At 55.0% G+C, this 23,599-nt stretch overlaps 1 protein-coding gene across 2 annotated transcripts in view; it reads left to right on the top strand.

Moving 5' to 3' along the window:
• LMX1A (LIM homeobox transcription factor 1, alpha) overlaps positions 1-23,599 on the top strand; it is a 115,992-nt gene that overhangs the window by 78,277 nt on the left and 14,116 nt on the right. The gene's annotated exons all lie outside the window — the stretch shown is intronic.

Raw genomic sequence — 23,599 nt, 5'->3', positions numbered from 1 at the left:
CCTTCCTGGGGGGCCAGCCACCAGGCGGCCTGGCCCATGGAAGGCAGCTCTGTGCTTCCGGGAACTTGCCCTGTAGCTGGGAGTGATCTCTGTACAGTCAGGATGGCCACGATGTGCCAGGTAACAAATGACCCCGATTCCACAGCGCCCACCGTAGACACTCATTCACACGCTCACAGGCTCTGGTTAGTGGAGTGACTGCTCCAGGCTGGCGGTGTCCGGCGCCTGCACCCACCTGGCTCAACTCAGGCCGCGGCCCCGGCTCAGGTCCCCTCCATGCGCACCCTCGGGGGTCCAGTTTGAGGGGCAGCAGTTCCGGGGCTGGCTCTTTCCCTGGGAGTGGCCCACGCACAGAAGGCATGCCCAGCCCTACCAGCTCCTTTCACGTCTGCCGAGGCAACTTAAAAGCTCGGACCCCAAATCCAGAAGACGGAGCCCCTGGGCACCAGGGGCCCTGCCTGGTGTGGGCACGGGATGCTCTTCCAGGGAGGGATGGGAGGGGGCCGTGGTCCGCCTGCTTCATTGCCAACTCTGTTCAGCCTTGTCTGCTCATCTAAGCCGAGCTCTGTGGCCCCCACTCGGTGGAAGGAGGCCCGCTCGCCTGTCTTTTCCTCTGGGCACCTTGGTGAGCCTCCCACTTGGGCCTCCTCCCCAGAATATTGCAAAATCTTTGAATACCCCAAGGGCTTAAAAAGACGTGCACACCCAGGGGTCACCACCCTTTCTCATGTGGAAGTAGATGCCGGGGTCCCAGCTGGCACACAGGTGTGGGCCTCGATCACTGAGCTATCCAATTGCAGGTTTTAATGGGCTACAAACTCAGTAGGAGGCGTTCGTGTATTCCTGCCTCCCACCCCCGGGCGCAAAGACAGGAAGAACAGCTGGATGCAAGTGGCACCGAGGTGTGGCGCCTTCCCCGCCACGGGTCCAGCCGCGTCCGCCTCTGCACACCTCTTCTTGCGGCCGCGATGGACACACTGGAGCTTTCCGGACACTCACGCAGTCAGCAGCCACACCTGAATGCTGAGGCCAGGGGCGGGCAGGACACGAATGACCAGAGTGGTGGGGGTGGGAGGTCTCCAAGCCACAGCCACGAAGGAGTTATAGATACCGTATTTCGGCTAGAAAAGTAAGGACTAAGTGAGCACATAACTGCCTTCCAAAGGCGGGCTCAGACCTATTTTTCCTCTAGTTTCAGTAAGCAGGACTTAACAAGCCAATCACTCTCTCAAGGCAGCCGGCTAGCTTAGCTTGTTCCCAGCTGCAGAACTAGACATCACATGTTCAAGTATTTAAGCCACCGAGCGCTTACACTGTAGGTAAACAGCAAAGGAGAGCAGCCTGACTCAACGTGGGGGACGTCCCAAGTCCTTCTAGTGATCGGGACTAACAGAGGGGGCTCCTCGGGAGAAGGACCCAGCTGTGGAAACCACTGCTGGTGGGGGCGGGGGCTGGTTCTAGAAGAGTCCCAGGTGCCTTTCAGCTCTAAATCTCACTGTTGGTGCAGCTTTAAATGGTGACAGTAAAGTCGCAAACAAAATCAAATATATTACCTTTGCCCGCGCTTTGTCAATTATATGCATCTTGCCTGTCTTGCATTATAAAATGTGCTGTGCGCCAAGCCCAACTCACTGACAGCAGACGCCTCTGGAGCAGCTCCCTTCCTTTGCCCTTCCAGGAGCCCAGGCAGAGAGGGCGCAGGAGGAGAGGGTGTGAGCAGGAGGAGAGGGCGTGAGCAGGAGGAGAAGGCACAGGAGAAGAGGGGGTGAGCAGGAGGAGAGGGGAGCAGGAGGCTGAGCCAATGACAGATTCTACTCACAATATGTAAGTGATGACGCCAATGGACCAGCAATCCACAGCTTTGCTGTAGGGTTTCTGGGCCAACACTTCCGGAGCTGCAAACCAAAGGCAGAGTCAAGGCTGGGGCATGACGAGAGGGCTGTGGGTTGGGGGCTGAAGGTCAGGAAGAGGCTTAGAGAAGAGGATTTATAGCGGCTGCAAACTCCCCTAGGGCAGGGACTGTCTTTCCCATCAGACTAATCTTCTTCCATTGAACTAGGAGGTCCCCAGGACAGGGCCTATGACTCTGTTCAGACTGAAGATCTCAGGGCTATGTGTCACCCACTGGACTGAGTGCTTTCTGAAGGCAGGTCCTGTGTCTCCCCACTTAGATTGGGGATCCCCAGGGCAGGGGCTATGGAAAAACCTGCATGTTAGGGACTGTCTCACTCTGACTAGAGGAGAAGGCGTGAGCAGGAGGAGAGGGCGTGAGCAGGAGGAGAGGGTGTGAGCAGGAGGAGAGGGTGTGAGCAGGAGGAGCGGGCGTGAGCAGCGAGTCCCTTATGAGTCAATGAAATCTCCCAGGAGACGTCCACCTGATCTTAAGTGTTTAGATTTGGGGATCTGTCCCTGTCCACACACAATTTCTCCTCTCGCTCCTGTCCTGAGCACCTCTCCTATGGTAGGTGCTCGACAAATACTTGTGGAGGGAATGATCGAATGACCTGTCATCTTTAACATTTTTTAAAAATACTTTTTTATTGATATCAGAGAGGAAGGGAGAGGGATAGAAACATCAGTGATGAGAATCCTTGATTGGCTGCCTCCTGCACACCCCCTCCTGGGGATCGAGCCCTCAACTGGCATACACCCTGACCGGGAATCAAACCATGTCCTCCAGGTTCAGAGGTCGAGGCTCAACCACTGAGCCACGCCGGCCGGCCGGGCCATCTTTAACATTTTTATTGGTGACTTGGATGAAGAGGCAGAAAGTGGGTTTATCCGATTCATAGGCAGGGAATGCTGGGTGGCTGCGGACAGCTCAGTGCTCACAGAGTCTGGCAGCCGACAAATGGCAGGATGGAATCTGACCGCCGGGTTCCAGAATTCAGGGGTGATTCCGTGGAAGGGGCCTGCGTGGTGGAATTTCCCCGGAGCTTTAGCTGACCATAGTCCACAGGAACCAACGGGAATGTTGCAACGATAGAACTGTCATCGTTAATGGTGGGGGTGCAGCTCCTGAGACCCCCACGGGAGGATGGGGCTTCATGGAAAGCTTTATTGATGATGCAAATTCAGGGGGTTCCCCTCCAAGCTCCTATTTCTGTCCTTCCCACCATGGAGGAAGTCCAGTCTTGTCCTCCGCGCACCCAGTCCAGCACCTGCTAGCCGGCTTTGTTCCCTCCCATTGCCTGTGGGGTCCACACGGCCGTGGCCCCGCAGCTGCTTGAGGCCACACGGCTCTGGAGAGTGAACAGGCGAGCGCAGGGGTGAGTGTGGGTCACGGAGCAGGAGAGGGAGCTCTGTCTGGGGACTTGGACTTTCCAAGATTTCTCATGTGTGCAGGGGCTCCACCCTCCTGGCCAGTCCATGGATCCCCAGGTCAGGCTGACAGGCAAGCGCCTTCTCTACGTCACCCCGACTTCACTGGGCATGCACCCATCTCCCCCTTTGTTCCATGCCTTCCCTCAGGGATCTGCAGGGAATGGAGGGGGTTCCCTGGGGAGCAGAAGCTGTCGCTTCCTGGTGAAGCTGCCCAGATGACCATGCTTATGATGTCTGACCTCCCCTTGCTCTCTTCCTTTATTAATATTAATAAACCAGCTACTTATGATGATGACACCCCGCCCGCGCCCCCCCCCCCCCCCCAGAGAACATGGGCTGCTGTAACCTTACAAAGGTGCGTGGGAGAAGGTCTCATCTGATTGCAGTTCCGTTAGTTTTTGCATCGCTCAGAGCACATTCGGGATATTTGGCCTAATTTTAAATGATTCCTTTTACGGGGTCACTGACAAGCCCGAGAGAGCTTGAGCGAGGGATTAGCTTGCTAAATGATAGACGGCTAAAGCAGCGCAGAGTGCTCACCCGTGTGGAAATAAGGCGAATGGGGCTGAGAGTCACACAAGGGTGCAGAGACAGACCTCAGTTCAAGGTCAGGACTGTGTCCAGCAAGGGCAGACCAGCTGCCTTTTCAGGACGAGAACCTGCTGCCACTAACACTTTTCACGACAGGTGGTGGATGTGGGTCAGTGACCTCCGGCTGCTTCCCCCTCGGATTCTGGAGCCCGTGGTTTTATGGCGCTGACTGTCCCCATGAACAGAGCACATGACACATGTGCAGCTCCATGGACACCAAGCTCAGGAGACATTCAGGGGCCGGGTCTCCTCACTGCTGTGGCCAGAGGTTCCCCTTGTCCTGGTTCCCGCTGTGCCAGGGGCCTTGCAGGTGCCACCCAAACAGATGACTCTGTAGCGGGAATGAGATTATTTTCTTTGGGCTTGTGGGCCCCTCGGAGCCCAGGGCCTCTAGGACAGACCTACCAACACTCATGCCCGTGCCCTTCCCCCGGCCGCCAGCACAGGCTCTTTAATTGGTGGGCACGTTAGAGGTTGTCCAGGCCAAACGCCCCCCGTGCTCATCCAGCCTCTGCTTGGGTGTGGGACAGACCTACCAACACTCATGCCCGTGCCCTTCCCCTGGCCGCCAGCACAGGCTCTTTAATTGGTGGGCACATTAGAGGTTGTCCAGGCCAAATGCCCGCCAGTGCTCATCCGGCCTCTACGTGGATGTCTCCAGCACTGGGGAGCTCTGACCTCACATTCTTTTATATCTACTTTATTGATTTCAGAGAGGAAGGGAGAGGGAGAGAGAGAGAAACATCAGTGATGAGAGAGAATCATGGATCGGCTGCCTCCTGCACGCCCCACACTGGGGATCAAGCCCACAACCCGGGCACGTGCCTTGACAGGGAATCAAACTGTGATCTCCTGGTTCATAGGTTGATGTTCAACCATGGAGCCACGCTGGCAGGCGTGGCCTCACACTGAGTGTGGATTGTCTGACTTATTACACTGGGCCCCATTGTGTCTGTGTGTGTGACTCAGCCTTGGCCATGGCTCTGCTTGCAGGGACTCACAAAACCAGTCAGCGTCCCGACATGTGGCCGTCCTTTGAGCCAAGACAGATCCCTGTGCTCCCTGTGTCTTCTCTCTTCCTCCTGCTCCCCATCCTCCCAGATACCCCTCGGAAGAGGCTGTTTGCTCTGCCTGTAAAAATGCTGCAATCCCTTTAGAATGCACCTCCCAGAAGGGGCTAAAACCTTCCATATGCGGCCTGACTGCCCATGTTGTTATTACCACTTGTCATCTATGATGGGCCCATGGTTTCTGTAGCTTTTTTGGCCCGTCAGTGGGGGTAGGAGCTTGGGGGCAACCATGGCTCCTGCCTGGTCCACATCGTGTTTCTTGATCATCCTTATACACATCAGAGGTTATCTGAGAATGTCTCCTGCAGCGATTTTTAAAAACTTTATTTCAAAATAAAATCTTAGGTGTACAGAGCGATTTCAAAGCAGGGCAGGCGTTCCCACGCACCCTCCCTCCGGCCCTCCCAAGGTGACCTTTTACATGTAAGTGTACATTCTGATGCCTGGGCCGTGTAGACCATAACATTAACCTCAGCACAGCACTGCCACCTCAGCGATAAACCACTCATTTCCAAGGGACTTTTCTCTAACGTCTGCATCCACCCCAGGGCCCCATCCAGGGTTCCACGTTGCATGTTGTTTTATGTTACATTTATGGTAAATTGCCTTTCCCCCTCATTGTTGCAATCATTAGGAACTTGTAGTCAGCATGTCACTGTTGGCCTCTCCCTCTGACGATATCCTTTAGGCAGTGCTTCCCACATGGGATCAGGCTGTTTTTTGCTTGTTTTGGGGTTTGTTTGCCATTTGGAGGTTTTCTGACCTAAAGAAGAGAATGCACGTTAGATGACACCCCGGGTTTGTTCCTGCCTGTGACTTTCCCCGAGGCCAAACCACGACACCCTCCTGGTTTGCTGGCTCTTCCTGGGTCAGACCCACCTCCGAGAGCCGCTGCCTGCGTCCCTTGCTTTGTCCTCGAGAGTCCACGTGTCAGCGTGGGAGGACGGCTCCTTCCGAGGTCCTGCTTTTGTGGAAGGGCTTCCCGGTGGTGGCGTGGGCCTGTCTGTGGGGGGTGGCCTGGGTCCCCCGGGAGGCCTCTCCGTCTTCATGGTCTGTGCTCACCTGGTCCCAGCACCGGGCCTGACGCTCAGCAGGCGCTCGGTAACCTGTGCTGTTGTCCCCTCGACGCTGGCCTCTGAGTCCTCAGCCAGAAGGCCTGCCGTGCAGGGTGGCTCTTCTTTCTGGGCTGGAATGAAGGTCCCCACACAGTGGAGTTGTCAGAGCTCTGCCGACTGGGTTTTCCTTGGGCTGTGAGGTCGCGGCTTTGGAGGGTCCAGGCGGCTCCCAGGCGCTGTCACTGTGACACCCCTTTCTCCTCCCCCCGAGGCAGCGTCACCCGAGGTATTTAGAAGTGGCTTTCACTGCCTTCTACAGTCTTGGAACTGATTGTTTTATTCATTACAGAAGTATTTCAGCCTATCTTGGAACTCCTCTTGTTCTCCAATAAATTATATTTGAGAGGCAGCTGTGACCTCACGCATTCTGAAAAATGCCTAGCTATCCCGTGGATTATCTTGTCAGTTCATCGTCATTAATTTTAACATACAAGGAAGGAAAGGAGAAGACAGCAGGAGGTACGGGGATCTCGTTCTTGTGTGGCAGTGCCAGGGCTCGGGGTCTAAAGCGAGACGGGTCTGAGTTTGGGTCTCGACTTGTACTCACAAGCTGTGCCCTGGGGAACACCAAGCGGCCATGGACAGGGCCTGAAACTTGGTTCATATCCAGGAAATGGCAGGTGCCATTTTTATTAATCCTCACCTGAGGGTATGTTTTAATTGACTTTAAAGAGAGAGGAAGGGAGGGAGTCAGGGATTGAACCCACAACCTAGGTATGTGCCCTGACCAAGAGTTGAACCCACAACCTTTTGGTGCATAGGACAATGCTCCAACCAACTGAGCCACCCGGCCAGGGCTAATGGAAAGCAGTTTTTCAAGACTCTTCTCTCCAACACCATTTCCCAGAAAATTTAAGCTGCAGCTCAGTAACAAATGTTTCTTATAATGACTTAATATACACATTCGTATGTGTGTGCATGAAATAAAGTTTTAATACTTAGATTTACTCACAGCTTATCCCTCGTGCTAATAGTTTCTGTTCTGTTTATTTTTTAATGCTTGTCTTAGCCGCCTCATTATTTTCATAACCCACTGACAGACAGAGGCCAAAAGTGCGAACACTCCTGTTTCAAAGGGCAGTTTCCTACAAACCTAGCCCAGGCTCTGGAATAGGTGGACATTCCTCAAGTTTCAAGCAATAAATATGTTTCCGTCTCCTACATGCACGCATGCTGTGTCGGTGTCCAGACGACCAAAGACCTGGACTAGCCCACTGGCCGCAGGGCCTTGGCACAGAGCCCGGCACACAGCAAACGCGCAATAACTGCTGTCTCTGCGTCGTTGTTGGTGCGAGGACGAAGATGCGAAGAGCGCACGTGTGTATCTCGCGATAGCACAGAGGTCTTGGTGGGCGTTTCTGAGTGACTCAGAGGCCTCTCTGGGGAGCAGGCAGGAGGCAGCTAGTACTCTCATCCCTGCCGTGAAACTGACCAGAGCTGTGTGGCCCCTGTCGAGGCTGGCACTGCTCTCTGTTCCGAGGCTGTGTCTTCTGGCGGGTTTATTTGTCTTCCTCTCTTAGATGGAGAGATGGGGTGCAGGGCCCTCGAGTCAGGCTAAGCCCGGATAAGAACTTAATTCTACCAATTACAGAGCCAGGACACTTGACACTCAGCCTCAGCTGTCACTGGGTGTCGGAAATGTCACAGGCAGGGTACAGCTTCAGACAGGTGCCATCTCTTCTCTAGCGACCATGATTTAATTTCGATGTGGGCTCACACTTAGTGACTTTGATAAAAACCATAATTGAAATGCATGCACTTGCTTCAGAGGTCTTTCAAACCATTACGTGTGTGCAGCGTGCATCCATGTGTCTCACACACAGTCCCTGTAAGAAAAAAAACTGGACACATGGACACCTGGCCTTTGGGATTGTTGCATGATTATGACAATGTCAACAGTTCCTGAACCCTCCTGTGCACAAGCATGGCCCGAAGCGGTTGACCAGAGTCACTGACTCACCTGTCAGGTGTAGCCGATGGGGACGGCGGTGTGAGGGTGATCCCTGGTCTCCGGGTCAGGAGGATGAGCAGGACAGATGTGCTTAAGGTCCTGCAGTGAGTCATGGAAAGCGCCGGAATCCAAGCCCAGGCAGTCCAGCTGCAGAGCCGGCTTCCCGAGGCCCTGGGCTGCGATGCCTGTGGATGGAACGTCCGTGTCCATTAACACAGACCTCACGCTTGGTGCTGGATTGGCTGGCAGCCTGCCTGCAGGTGGTGGCGCTGCTCCAGGCGCTCAGTAGGACGTCCTACCTCCAACACCCAAATGAAGAATCTTTTCACAGATCATTAAAGCAATGGAGACAAGGTGATTGGAGCTGCGCTTCCACTCTCGGAAGTCAGTCACACCTTCGCCTTCTGCTCTGACGCCCAGCTCCTCCTCTCCTCGGTAATTAATCACTGTCACCTCGCTTCTCCTGGGCACCCCCGCCAGGAAGCAGGAGGCTGCGGAGCATCCGAGGATGGTGGAGGTGGTACAGGGCAGACGCACTTTCCAAGTGCGTGCAACGTCCTGACATTGATTTTTGTTTTGTTTTGCTTTTGCAATTACTCAGCGAATGTCTGTCCTGCTCCTGTGGCTTATTTGATGGTGGCAGGAAGAAGTCGACCTTCCTGTCCAGATGGGCAGCATCAGCCATGCCAACGACAGCCCTCGTTAAGTAAATGAATAAATACAACAGTGAAAGTCAGTGCACATCAGAGCTTCCCCTGCCAGGCTCCTGCGGGCTGGCCTGGGAGGTCCCGCCACCTCTGCCCAGCCCAGGCTCAGGGGGAGTGCGCTCAGGTGTGTGTTTCCAGGGCAGGACTGGGCGTGTGAGTGATGAGTGCCGGAGTGCCGTCCCTGCCGCGCCGAGCCGGTTCCTGACTCCAGCCTTCGTCCCCTGAGCTCAGGGACCAGAGACTCGCTTTGCTATCGTGTCGTAAAGGTGTGGAGGGGGTTAGGGCGGACGCTGGTGGTGGTGCTCAGACAGTAAGCCCAGCCCGTCAGTGTGTAGATTTCCAACCGAGAGGTTCCACGTGGATCTGAGGTGCTTTAGAGTAGACAGTTCACTGAGCAGGAGGAGGAATCACCGGCCATGTTGCCCTGGCCCTGGTGTCGGTGACCTAAGAAAACCCAAATCCAGTTTCCTAGGGATTGGGGCAGACCGGCTAGGGCTTCCTCTGAGCCTCTGCTATCTGGTGCGTGGACGTGTGTGGAAAACCGTGCAGTTTAAGAACCGTTGACTTCTTAGTGGTGCAGTCCAGGAGTGCATGCTGGCGCAGAGGCAGGCCTGTTTTCTCTTGGCGATTCTGAGAGGGCTTGGCGCTGCGTGGGCACGGGGGCACTCGGTGGGAGCAGGGGCCACGCTGGCGTTTGAGGTGAGTGAGCAGGCTCACTTTCTTGGGAATCCGTAAGCATGGGGAGCAGTGGGCGCCCCCTCAGCCTCCATCCCATCCGTGGAGTCTGCAGGGCACACGTAGAAGTGTATGAGGCTTGATTGATAAGCAAATGTTTTTGAGCACTGACATGTCGCAGGCCTGTTGTGGGTGCTGGGTGAGAATGCTGCCTGTTGTGGGTGCCGGGTGAGAACGCTGCCTGTTGTGGGTGCTGGGGTGAGAACACTGCCTGTTGTGGTGTGCTGGGTGAGAATGCTGCCTGTTGTGGGTGCTGGGTGAGAATGCTGCCTGTTGTGGTGTGAGAACACTGCCTGTTGTGGGTGCTGGGTGAGAATGCTGCCTGTTGTGGGGTGAGAATGCTGCCTGTTGTGGGTGCTGTGGTGAGAACACTGCCTGTTGTGATGTGAGAATACTGCCTGTTGTGGGTGCTGGGGCAAGAACACTGCTCTCCTGAAGGGCTATTGGAGAGAGGCAGTCAATAGCCAGGTAAATCTATAATAATAAAAGTGTAATATGCTAATTAGACCGATGTCCTTCCAGACATCCTTCTGGACGACCTTCTGGACAAAGCCGGGGCTGCGAGGGAAGCCCGGGTCCCCGGTGACAGAGGGAAGCCGGTGCCGGCAGCCAGGGGAAGGAAGGCCTACTCCTGCATGAATTTCGTGCATCGGGCCTCTAGTAGATAAATAAGATTATATGCTCAAGAGAGGGTTACTCTTCAAAGAGGTGACCCTTTAAATTTTCTCTACTTGTGTATTTAAAAAGTGACTTTGGAATGTGCCTAGAGGGTTACTGGGCCTGAGGGGTAGCTGGGCTGGCTGTTGGTAAAGCTCCCTAGGTGGGCCTGAGGGGGGCAGGGAGGCATCCCCAGGTGGGCCTGAGGGGGGCAGGGAGGCATCCCCAGGTGGGCCTGAGGGGGGCAGGGGGCATCCCCAGGTGGGCCTGAGGGGGTCAGGGGGTGGGCAGCTGGCTCCTGTCAGGAGAGGGTCAGGGGCAGACGCAGGCCCTTGTCAGCTGTCTCTCACAACTGCAGAGCTTTGGTGCTGAATCAGGAAGACTCTGGAATTAAAATACAGGGTTGCTCTTTTCTTAGAGTGAGCAGGGTGGTGAGATTTAGCCAATGAAAATCCAGTTAAATTTGAATTAATATGTGTGTGTGTGTCATGCAATATAAATTAAACTGTGTGTTTTGTATGTAACCTGGCAGCTCTAGGTGTGAGAACCCCGTGGGGGTGGGGAGAGCACAGGGTGGCGATGGGTGCCGGAGTCTGCAGGGTGTGCAGATGGTAATGATGGACGGACGGACGGATGGATGGATGGATGATAGACAGGGGAAGTGTGATTTTGTCCCAGGACACTGGGTTCGCCTTTCCGTTTTGTGCCCTGCCTTGGCTCCAACCAAGCACATGGAGGCTCTCCCTCTGGCCTTAGACCAGCGGTTCTTAACCTGTGGGTCGAGACCCCTTTGGCGGTCCAACGACCCTTTCACAGGGGTCGCCTAAGACCATCCTGCATATCAGATATTTACATTACGATTCATAACAGTAGCAACATTACAGTGATGAAGTAGCAACGAAAATAATTTTATGGTTGGGTCACAACATGAGGAACTGTATTTAAAGGGCCAGAAGGTTGAGAACCACTGCCTTAAAGGAAGGTGGGGAGTGTGAGTGACTTCCTCCCCTGTTACTTTGGCAACTCCCTCCCGCCTTTGCCTCACAATTACACCTCAGCTAGGCGATCTCCATCCCATTTCTTTTCCTTCTCAGCTCATTTTCCCGCTCAGGCCCAGCCAGTGGGACACCCTGTGACATGGAGTCTGAGGGAGCCTCTGGGCCAGGCCAGGTGTGCCCCGAGGGGGGTGCCAAGGGCGTAAGTTGGTCGGTGGGTGTGTGAGGTGGAGGGGGTGTGAGGCGGTGGGTGTGAGGTGCTCCAGGCGGCGGTGCAGGGTGTGCAAGGCGGTGGGTGCCAAGGGCGTGCACTGTGAGTCATAGGCGCCAAGAGTGCAGGAGGCGGTGCGTGTGGGGCGAGCGAGGCACAGTGGTGGGTGCCCGAGCGGAGCGCTCAGCCCCCCGCACAGTCTGCCCGCTCTTCAGAGGCCCTCGGACATGGAGGAGAGCGGCACAGAAACACACGGCGGCAGTTTTATGAGAAAATGCAGATAAAGAGCCGGGCGCTGCGGCCAGATGTTCCCCGTAATCTCCAAAGCCGTCCCTTCAATTAGAGCCTCCCCTGAGCCGCCGGCCTGAGTAAACACGCCTGAAAGCGGGACTTGGTTTCCAATTAAAAGTGCACTCGCTCCCTCCTGCTCCTAATTCCCGGGCGGGGCGGGCGGCGGGGCCGTCCTGTCCCCACTCCTCGGCCAGGCCGGTCCAGTTCCCCAGTGACGTCAGGCGGCGGGATTAGGGCCCACCTCTCGGCCCCGAGCGGCTGCAGAGTTAATTAAAGTAACGCCACGCAAATCCGCCTGCTGGCCAGGAGCCGCGGGCCGGCTCCGAGGGGCTTTCTGAAGCAGGTGCTGGGGATTTGTGTGTGTGAGTGTGTGTGAATGTGTGTGTGTGACTGTGTGTGAGTGTGTGTGTGTGTGCGTGTGTCCGTGTGTGAGTGTGTGTGAGTGTGAGTGTGTGTGGTGTGTGTGCGTGTGTGTGAGTGTGTGTGAGTGTATGTGTGTGAGTGTGTGTGTGTGAGTGTGTGTGTGTGGACTGAGATTACTTTTCTCCATGCCCAGGCTTCCACCCCTGCGCATGCTCAGGAAGGGACAGTCACACAGGCCACTGGACCGTGCTCTTCTGGGCCCAGCCCTGTGTCGGGCGGGCGCTCCCCGCCTGGTGGTGGCACTGAGCTCCGCGTGAAGCTGCTCATCCTCTCGATGCCCCAACCCTGAGGACGCTCAGGGCGTCAATGAGGGCAGGCGGAAGAGAGGTGTTTAAGTCGCAGGGAAGGGACCTCGCGCCTCGGGGCCCTTGGAGCTGAGCCCGCGGCAGACCGTTCAGGCCACCTCGAAGCCTGGCACCGGGCACTCAGCTTCTGTGGAATTTATCTCCTCAGAACTGGTGGCGGGTTGTCTGGTCTCAGATGGGTGGTGATGGGTAGATTAACTTTCTGGCCCCTCTCCACACCAGGAAAGAATCAAAGAATAGAAGCTGTTCTCTGAAAAATCCCAGAAACATCAACCAGCAGAAAAGCCGCACAAGATCATTCAGATGCAAATGGCTCTCCTGCCTTGGGAAGATCTGCCCCAGTAATTACTTCAGGCTTCAGCCGGCCTGCAGGGAGGGGGCGGGGGGGGGGCCTCAGAGCCAGTCTGCGGAGTCTGCGCTGTGTGCTTGTTCCTTCTCGAGCGATGCTCACGAAATTAAATTGAGGCCAGTTCAGCAAACAATTCAAGGGCCATCTCTCTGCCAGACGCCGGGTCAGATACGAGAGGATCGGAAATAACTTGTGTTATGAGCACTCGGGATCCTCAGTGAATAGGAAACCCCGTAACAAAGCACTTGCAGTAAAATGCGGAATGCACGCTTGTTACGCAGAGTGCTGAGTGCTGAGGTCATGGGGCTGGGGCCATAGTCCCCTGGGGGGCAGAGGGGTCGGGGGGCTGTTTGGAAAATGCTTCACAATGGATGTGGCGTTGTCACTGAGTCTGGACAGAGAGTCATTTTGGATGGTGAAAGGTATACGAGTATGTCGTTAGAAGGAAGGGTGTTAGAAGGAAGCCCTGAAGTGTTACCCACTGATCCCCAACTTTTATTTTTTTATCTAGAATAATCCTGTGATATTGTGGGCAGCTGCAAAGTCGGGCTGTGGCGGGCATGGGGGAGGGCGGGATGTGGGCTCCTCCGGGGGTGGAGATCCCGAGGTTGGTGACGGCGAGGTTGATGCCTGAACGTGCAGGGTTTTGTGTGTCTTACTTGGGTATATTCCGGTGGTCATGGGGAGTCCGGTCAGAAGTTTGTACACGCAGCTTCGATGTCACTCAGTCTGTCCTTCCACAGAGAAGTAGGGAGCTGGGTGGGAGGGGCCTTGCCAGCGGGGAAGCTGGGAGGAATGCTGGGTGTCCAGGGTGAGTCCAGGGTGAGAGGGGAAGGCTTGAATCTAGAGAGAGGTTTCACAAGATGCATTTCCCACGTACTCATTCAAGGCTTCGAGAATCCCTGCTCCATGCCAGGCGCCATGCCAGGGGCTGGGGATACAACGTGAACAGAACAGGCCCCGCAGCTGCCAGGGGAGCACGAGGCCTGGAATCGAATGGCACTGGCTGTGGGAGGAAAGCTAAAGTCGAGGATGGCTTTGAGGTCTCTAAATTGGGAGAACGGCGAGGTCCCGGGCAGGTAGGAAGTTCGGGAAAGGATCTCAATAATGAATTCAGGGCCGTGTGAGTTCAAAGGTGTTTGTGGACCACGTGCATGTGACGTCTGTGGGCAGGTGGACACTGTCAGGGTTCAAGGGCGAGGCCAGGTGTGGATTTGAGACTCACAGAAAAGCTAAGGGTATGAAACTAGATATCTGTCACAGTGTCTCCCGTGGGCAATTTCCTGAGCTCGCACAGCTACGGGAGAGAAACCAAAACAATAACACCAACAAGTGCCGAGTAGGGTGCTGGTTCCCGGGGCAGGCCCGGCGGCAGCCCCCCTGGGAACGGGCCACAGCTGCGATTCTCAGGCTGCTCAGACCCACTGCCTGGGACACTGGGGGGTGGGAGGAGGTCAACATCCGTGAGGCTGTCACCTGTACCATGGGAGACGGACTGGACAGGAGCCGCCCACGGAGCCATCAGATGCTGGTCTGAGGGCAGCCCCGGGATGGCTTCGGTCAGCCTGATCCCACCAGTGAACGTATGGACACAGACACTGACCAAGCCCTGAAGTGTTACCCACTGATCCCACCTTTTAAAAAATATTCTTTTTATCTAAAATAATCCTTTGATATTGTGGGGCTTTTATTCTACCCGGTCCCATCCATCTTTGGTTCTGACTAATGCGATCTTCTGTCTACACATATGTTGTCATGTCCTTGAACACGCTATGGATGGTTGACTATGAGCAGACTTAGGACTCAGATAAGGCTTAGGAAACAGCTTCTAAATTCCCTTTTAGTTCTGAGTCTGTGGTATAAATCTCTCTCTCTCTCTCTCTCTCTCTCTCTCACACACACACACACACACACACACACATGTTCTATAAGTCCTCATTGTCACCGCCACCTCCAGTGTTATACCTTCAGACAGCATCTGGGCCTGAACTCTGTGGCCAGCCTGCGATTGCTCGCCTGGGGAACATCAGAGATAAAAAGACGCTGGTCTGTGGTCCAGAGGGACTCAACACACTCGAATCCGTCAGTGAGAGAGACACCTGTCTGGGACGTGGTGGCGATGGTTTCATGCACTCTGAGTGTTTACATCAGGGGTCCTCAAACTTTTTAAACAGGGGGCCAGTTCACTGTCCCTCAGACATTCCACACATGCGCACTGCGGGCCCAGGACGAGTCGGCTGCTAAGCAGGACAGGCAGCGGCGGCAAAAACACCCGGCGGGCCGGATAAATGTTTTCGGCGGGCCGCATGTGGCCCGCGGGCCGTAGTTTGAGGACCCCTGGTTTACATGATTTTAGAGAAGAGAGGAATAGATGAGGACAGGCCTTGTCAGTGACTCAGTAATAATTTTTTAAGAGAAAGACTGTGGGGTTTTGGATACTGGGTTTTACTCAGTTCTTCTGTCTGGTAGCTGGTGACCTGGGTGACCTCGGAGCTCCCTCTCCTGACTTGTGAAATGGGCTGCTCCAAGACTGATCTAGGCTGGCAGAGGCAACGTGCTCATCACGGACCCGGCGCAGAGTAAATGCTCAACGAAGAGCGAATGTGACGCGTATGCACGCGGCTGCTGGTCCCCATCGGCATCCCGCCGGCCCGGCAAGGAGAGTGAGGACGCGCGGAGTGGCAGCAGCAGGACGTCTTCCTGCCTCCGGTGCCCTTGGCGGTGGTGGGAAGCTGTGTGTTCGGCTGCTTGACAGACACGCAAGGCACTGCAGCTGGCGTGGCTTCTCCAGCAGCTGGGCTGTGACGAGAGGGAATTTGGGTTCTTGAAGGAGGGACAGAGGACGCCACCGTCTCCGTGAGGTGGAGTGTGCAGAGGGAAGGTGGCCTTGGTGCCAGCACTTGCCCAAGGCTCAGCAGATTGACGGATCTGGGCAGCCAGCTGACTCTGAATTGCGTTCATTTTCTTGGTCAGCGATGACCTTGAGAAGCTCCTCATGTTTGCAGATGTCTGACCCCTCCCCCATCCCCCTCCCCCCAGCAAAGCAGACCTCCTCCCATGGACAAAGCAGACTTTCCACCCCCCACCGCTCCTTCCTCCTGGTGACTCGTGGCTCTGGAGACAGCGCCATGCTGCAGGCCTGCTCCGGGTGGTGGGTGAGGGCGATCCGTGGAGACCTGGCTTTCGTCAACAGACTGGTCGAACCATGGACTGGCGTTTTCCAATCCTTCTGAGGTCTGAGAAAAGGAATGGAAACGCCTCCTTCTCTGATGAACCCAGGGTCTCTGAGCCCAGACTCAGTAACGCCCAGTGGGAAGGGCTCAGGGCAGGGCTGAACCTCCTCCCCAAATGTCACGGCCTCTCCACACCCTCTTCTGAGGCTGTTTGCTGCTTCCCAGCATGGGCACCCCCTGCCACTTCCTACACTGTGGACCATGGGGGCAGGTCCGGCAGAGCCCGCCCCAGCCAGGTCACTGTCTTTGACCCTGGATGTGCTGAGGAGCAGGGGGCGGCAGAAGGATGACTGCCCTTCGTCTGAGAGACCCCCCCACCTTGAGGGTGCTTTGCCAGGTGCCTGGGGCACACCTCACCTTGATGTACGTGGGTCGTCAGTGCAGGCGAATTTCCAGGAACAGCAGGCTGGTGATCATGAAGGTCCCTGGGAGTTGGGAGAAACTCGTATCAGAGTATCTTGAAGGCTAGAATGCTCAAGTTACAACCTTTAGAACAGAATTCTCAGAACAGGTAAAAGGAAAGGTGCCTATTATATCCATTGAAGAAGGAAAGACTATCCAGCTATAATAGCACACCTGTAATTTGCATCAACCATGGATTCATGGAACCTGACCAACCAGCGCTCTCGATTAAGCAGCATGTGGCACTTGAAGTCCTCCTATCGTGTAAAGAAGGAACTAATCAGAAAATAAGCTGATGTCAACGATTTGTTTCAAGCAACAACCTTGAGAAGGTGTTTCCAGAGTTCGGGCCCACTCAGCCCAGTCGCCTGTGCTCTGCACCTGGGCCGTGTCCAAAAGGCAAGAACCAGGGCGTGCCGGAGGCAGCAATCAATCATTCTCTCTCATCATTGATGTGTCTTTCTCTCTCCCTCCTCCTTCCTCTCCAAAATCAATAAAAAATATATTATAAAAATAATAAAAAACAAGAACCTTAAAAAACACACAGACTAATTATGTCCACAAACTCTAATCAGTGAACTGGTCACGTTTTCTCTCGCGGTGGCCCCTAGAGTAGCCACTGCTGTGCAGTGAAAGGAAGCCCACGCCTGGTGAGACGTGGTGGGATTTCCAGGACCGCTCGTGGGATCACCTCAGCATCAGCTCTTCTCGGCGTGGCAGCGAGCGGCAGACTTCTTTGTCACAGTCTGGCCTGTGTATGACACAGCAGCGCAGATATTGGGGACGAATTAAGAGGGGGCTCCGCTAGCAAAAATGGTCAGCTGTCCAGTTTCTCTCCAGTATCTGGAATGAATTCCCTTGAAAGTCCTTTCTGGCCCCAGGTTTTGTCTGCTGCTTTTGGGATCTGGCCATGGTGCTGACCGCTCATAGGCCCTGTGTCCCTGTGCCTGTGACTTCTGCCCCTGAAGTAGGATTCCTGGGGTAAAGAACCGCCGTGTCTCCTCACTGACCACTGCTCTGGAAGAAGCCGTGTGAAGGCAGCTCCGCGGAGTAAGAAGGAAGGCGGAGGGGGCTGGAGCTGACGTGGGTGTCAGGATCGCTAGCGAACAGCGTGTCTGGAGATGCTCACCTGGTGAATGAAGGGACATTGCCTCACCTGTGAAGTCCCTTGTCAACCTCAAGAACTGGATGAGCCAGGGGCCAACCAGGAGGGCAGAAACAGCTGTCGGCATTCAAAATAGAAAGAGGTCGATACCAAGCGTTGGTTATACGGCTGATGAGATTGTTGAGATGCAAACAGATTGGGATGGTGAGGCCTGTCACCAATTTGCAACAGAGGAAGCTGATGTAACCACTGGGAACTCTGGGGGAAGCTGAAACGTCAGTGGGCTTTGCAGGTGTGACTTGGAGACATGGAGGAGAGGCAGCCGCACCACCCACGGTAGGGGAAGGTCGAGGAAAACCTTCGTTTCTAACTCTCCTCTGACGTCCTTGTAAATGCCTCCATTGGCTGAACCAGACAGATGCACCCTCTCCTGACATAGAGGAGACCAGGATGGAATCCAAGTGGAAGGAGCAGCACTAACCCATCAACCTGGGACACTGGTGAGGGAGAAAATTAGAGGCTTCTAAAATGGTGGATACATCCCTAGCTGGTTTGGCTCAGTGGATAGAGCATTAGCCTGCGGACTGAAATGTCCCAGGTTCGATTCTGGTCAAGGGCACATGCCTGGGTTGCGGGCCTGATCCCCAGTAGGGGACGTTCAGGAGGCAGACGATCAATGTTTCTCTATCATCATTGATGTTTCTGTCTCTCTCTCCCTCTCCCTTCCTCGCCATATCAATATATATATACATATATACATATATACACACATATATATAATAAATAATAAAATGGTGGATACATGATTTAAAAATTAATGTTTATTCAGAAAAGTTGGGGGCCTCCTGTTGAATTGAGGAGGTAGCAGGTATCGTGGCCTAGATTAGACGGGGAGCAAAGTGTAGAAGAAAGCCCTGAGCTGGGGAGGGGGGGATGGGCAGGTTCTATTCCAGTCGCTGCATGGACCAGCTATGGCCTCTGTTGCACCAGGAACAAATGCAAGGTCCCTGACCTGCCCGTGTGCCCTAGCGTGGCCTGGCACTGCCTCCTTCCCCGTCCTCTTCACAGGCTGTGGCCCAGCCCTGGAGCCGAGCACACCCAGCGCGTTCTGCTCCTCTGCGGGGACGTCTGCCCTGAGCACGTCACCCGGCTTGGTCCTTCTCACCACTGTCCAGTGTCACCGCTCAGTGGGGACCACCCCACCTGAAATCGTGTCCTGAACCGCAGATGTCTGCATCTCGGTCACTGTGGGTTCAGTCTCTGCTTATCACTCTTCACTGTTTAAATTCTAAAATGATCTAGTTGGTTCTATTTTGATAAGTTTCCCCCAAAGAAAGGAGAGTTCTACAAGAGTAAGGCCAAGGTTCTCAAAGTGTGGGTCCTGAGCCAGCCGCACCAGCCTCCCTGGGCGGTTGTCGGAGGGGTGACGTCCCAGATCCCATCCCACACCTGCTGAGTCGGAGCCCTGGGAGCCGTGGGCCGGCCTCCGGACCCAGCCCAGGTGGTTCCTCCAGGCACAGCTCCGAGCCACCTGCTGGGCCCCCTCCCCAAAGCTGCCGTGATGGGATTTGTATCAGTTCAGTGCGGCATCTTTTTAACATTCACACTTAGAGCTTGTGATGCATGATGTTGTTCCTGCCCAAGTGGTTAGAGAATAAGACAACATAAAATTGTCTTCTAGCCTGAATGTCCTGAGTAACTGAAGTGTGCTCTGCGTATGTGGGAAGGGAGCAGACACACGTGCTCTGGGTATGTGGGAAGGGAGCAGACACACGTGCTCTGGGTATGTGGGAAGGGAGACAGGCATGAACAGGAGCTGACGGGGCGACGGGGAAGGTAGGCTTGGACCTTTGTGTTGATGCAGAATTATGGACCTGAAGGGGCTGGCCTCACTCCCTGTCTCCTTTGGCTCACGGCTCTATTTGATTGTATTCTTAGCATTCAGCCTGGTCAGAGACTAAGTTAGGTTTTCATTTCATTCAACGTCTGTCTTCTCCCCCTTAGAGCAGTGGTTCTCAACCTTCCTAATGCCGCGACCCTTTAATACAGTTCCTCATGTTGTGGTGACCCCCAATTTCATTGTTACAAATTGAACATCATTAAAGCATAGTGATTAATCACAAAACAATATATAATTATATATGTGTTTTCCGATGGTCTTAGGCGACCCCTGTGAAAGGGTCGTTCGACCCCCAAAGGGGTCACTACCCACAGGTTGAGAACCACTGCCTTAGAGGCAGGACTTTGCTGATCTTGTCTGCTCCTCCTTGTCCTGTAGGTTTCATAGCCACTGGGGATCTCTAGTAAGTTCATCAGGCATTATAAAAATATTTAAAACTAGAGGCCCGGTGCACAAAAATTTGTGCACTCGGGGGGCGGGGGAGGGGGGGGTTCCCCAGCCCGGCCTGTGCCCTCTTGCAGTCTGGGACCCCTCGGGAGATAACGACCTGCTGGCTTAGACCTGCTCCCAGGTGGCAGAGGGCAGGCCCAATCCCTAAGTGCAGCCCCTGGTCAGGCTCAGACCAGGGCCGATTGGGGAGTTGGGGCGCCGCCCCGTCATTCACAGAGCAGGGTGGATCAGGGGGTTGGGGCGCCTTTCCCTGTCACAAACAGAGCAGGGCGGATAGGGAGGTTGTGGCCCCGCCCCCTGTCACACACAGAGCTGCAGGGCAGTCAGGGGATTGGGGAGCTCCCCGCTATCAGGCACAGAACAGGGCTGATCAGGGGGTTGGGGCGCCTTTCCCTGTCACAAACAGAGCAGGGCGGATAGGGAGGTTGTGGCCCCGCCCCCTGTCACACACAGAGCTGCAGGGCAGTCAGGGGATTGGGGAGCTCCCCGCTATCAGGCACAGAACAGGGCTGATCAGGGGGTTGGGGCGCCTTTCCCTGTCACAAACAGAGCAGGGCGGATAGGGAGGTTGTGGCCCCGCCCCCTGTCACACACAGAGCTGCAGGGCAATCAGGGGGTTTGGGTGCTGCCCCCTGTCACGCTGATCCCGGTGCTGGGAGGCATATTACCCTTTTACTATATAGAATAGAGGCCTGGTGCATGGGTAGGGGCTGGCTGGGTTGCCCTGAAGGGTGTCCTGGATCAGGGGGGGGGTCCCCACTGGGATGCCTGGCCAGTCTGGGTGAGGGACTGAGGGCTGTTTTCCGGCTGGCGAGTGACTAAAGCTTCCAACCGCTCCTTGTTTTCTTCTCTCTTTTTTTTTTTTATTTTGGGCCAGCTTTAGCTCTGAGGCCTCCCTGCTGAAAACATAGATACAATGTTGCAGTCCGAGTCCGGCTGAATGGAAGCCCTTTTCTGGGGTTTTGTTTAGCTTCTTATTTGCAACATAGTCCATAGCTGCTTAGAGTTGCAACCGAGAGGCCAGCAAGTTAGGCGGGGAACGTTGGAGTCCGCAGCAAGCAAGCCTCCCTGCTCGCTTCAGTGCCTGGCTGCCGGCCGCCATCTTGGCTGACAGTTAATTTGCATATGCTCACTGATTAGCCAATGAAAAGGGTAGCGGTCGTACGCCAATTACCATGTTTCTCTTTTATTAGTGTAGATATCTTACATTTTTATAGTGTTTTACAACTTTTTCTCAAAGTGCTTTTACCTACTCCCACTGTTTGTGTTAACAGTCCTATCAGGCTAGCCTGGCAGGTCTTTAGGCCCTGATTTTACAAATTGGGAAGGTAGAGCACAGAGAGGTCAGATCATTTGCCTTAGGGCACACAGCTGGTGAGTGGTGGTGGGAAGAACAGAGGCTGGGTGTCTGCTCTTTTGAGCAGCCAGTGGTTTGTGGAACAGACTAGAATCTGACCGGCTGGGTGTTGGCCTCATTTTGCCTGGATCAGAACGAGGCATCTCTGCCAAGGGCACAGGCAGACAGACCTGCCGTGGTCATCACTGGGCAGCGTCTCTCTGGGATTAAGTCCACAGTGACTTTGTCCAGGGAGGAGTCACTCTGCAGTGGGAACATTGAGATGTTCACCAGCTCCCCCCGACTCCGCAGTCACCTCGAGGAGTGCTGTCTGGGTCTTTTTCAGTTTGGGGAAATAATTAACTCCTTGGCTTCCAACCCTGCCTACAAACAATTTCATTTTCTCGAATATTTTTATCCTCCTGAACACATAATTAATGCAGCAAAATTGGACTCTTCCAAAGAGACTTGGTGTTCGATCCACTTAAGTGGGTCCTGGGAGCAGACTGCAGACCTTATGGATATAAACCGAACGCAGTGTCGTGTGTGGGTCACGCCCCGGGCCTGTGAACTACCGGCGGCTACCCATGAGCTTTTACTGAGACTGAGCGCCAAGCCCCAAATATCTGACTCGGCTTTTTTTGAGTGCCCAGGTTCCCCCTCAGAGGCTGGCCAAGTCAGGATGGTGCAAGATAGGGTTTTTATTTAGTGCATCTACCCACGCTCGATTTGAATACAGTGATGTGGATGTGGGGGGATTTTCTGAAGTGATGCAAGTGTCTGAATATGTGTGACTGTATGCATGTGCGAGTGCATGTGCATGCATGTGAGTGTGTGCATGAGCGTGCATGTGTGCAAATGTGTACATGTATGCATATATGCGCATACATTTGAGTGTATGCATGTGTGAGCGTGTGCATGTGTGTGAGCATGTGTGTGCATGGACATGGATGTGTATGCGTGCATGCATGTGTATGCATTTAAATGTGTGGCTGCGTGCACGTGTGTGAGTGTGTGTGTGCATAAAGCCCATTTGCACGGGGAAAGGCCCGGGTCTGATACAGATCCACAGTAATTGCACCATCACTGTCCTGTTTCCTGTAAATCTCCAGAGCACAAGGTTCCCCTTCCTGGGCGGCAGCCAAGCTGGGGAGAGGGGCATCCAGGCCGTGGCGGGCGGCCAGCACTCCCGAGTGGAGCCCCGCTCCCCTGGGGCCTGTGGATGGCTGAGCTGGCATGCCCTGGTTCTGACCCAGCACCCTCCCCCAGCCTGGCACAGAATCCCCGTCCAAAGTGGTCGTGGCCGAACAAAGGTGTCTTTCTTGGGACACTACCGCGGCCTGACTCCGGAGTGCAGCGTGGCCTCTGTGCTCTGTGGCTGGTGCGCCGGGGTTGAGACCTTCCCCGAGGGGGGCTGGCAGTGGAGGGGTGTGCTCAGGAGGGAGGGGACAAGGAGGGGACCTGGACTTAAAGTAGGCTCTGTGCCTTCGGGACTGAAAGAGTGGCTCTTCCAGGAGGCGCTCAGGTGCACGGTCGGGCCCCTGAACGCCTGCCCCGTGAGCCTTTCTGTCCTCACCCTGTAATAACTGACCGGCCCCAGCTGGGCAGCTCCTGATCACCGGATCTCCACGGGCTGGTCAGGTGGGCGGGGGAGGGGAGACAGAGCTCCCAGCTGTGTGCCCGTGGGCCAGAGGTCACCCCCTGCCCTGGCCTCAGTGTACTCGTCTGTGAAGAAAGGCTAACACCCATTTCCTGCCACATCCTGCCGTAATGAGACACGCGTTGTAAAGGCTGCCGTATCTGAGTCAGGCGAGCCTGGGAGTTTCCGTGTTGCCCCGCGGTGAACAAGTGCTTCTCTGCCCTTGAAGGTGCGCTCTTGACATACAGTGCCCCCCTCCTCTACCTGTGACTTGGGTTGTCAGTCATTTTTTATTTGAGTGAGACCTGCACCATGTCACCTTCCCCAACGCCTCCGGTGGGCGAACATTCAGGTGCGGGGTCTTTTTCCTCTAGTAGCCGGGACTCTGAGAGCAGGGGTGGGCGTGGCACCATCTCTCTGTCCCAACGAGTCCTTGTGCCGTGACTGACACGTGAGCCCCGATACTGGCTTACTGAGAAAATGACAAAATGAACAAGTCCCGGTGCAGTCTCAGGGCTGCTCTGGGTCTCAGTGGAGACTTCCGTGAAGAATTGTGGGTAAGGCAGTTTCCACACAGTAGCTGCTGGGACTCTGCCCTTCTCCGACCCTCGCTGGTCGCCTGCGGGATTTTAACTGCTGCCGCGTCCCGAGTGGAGCACAGCTGTGCCTGGGAGATGGGGTCCAGCCTCATAGCTTCCCCTGCCTCTATCTTGGCAAATTCCTCCCCCCGCCCCCAAACCCGGCCTTCCTCCACTCCCCAGGCTGGAGGACAGTTAGGGCTCACCTGAGGCCCGCTCTGCCTCTCCCTGC

The sequence above is a fragment of the Myotis brandtii genome, unplaced genomic scaffold (genome assembly GCF_000412655.1).
Source record: "Myotis brandtii unplaced genomic scaffold, ASM41265v1 scaffold64, whole genome shotgun sequence".
NCBI classification, from domain to species: domain Eukaryota; kingdom Metazoa; phylum Chordata; class Mammalia; order Chiroptera; family Vespertilionidae; genus Myotis; species Myotis brandtii.
This window is presented reverse-complemented; position numbering and strand designations above follow the sequence as displayed.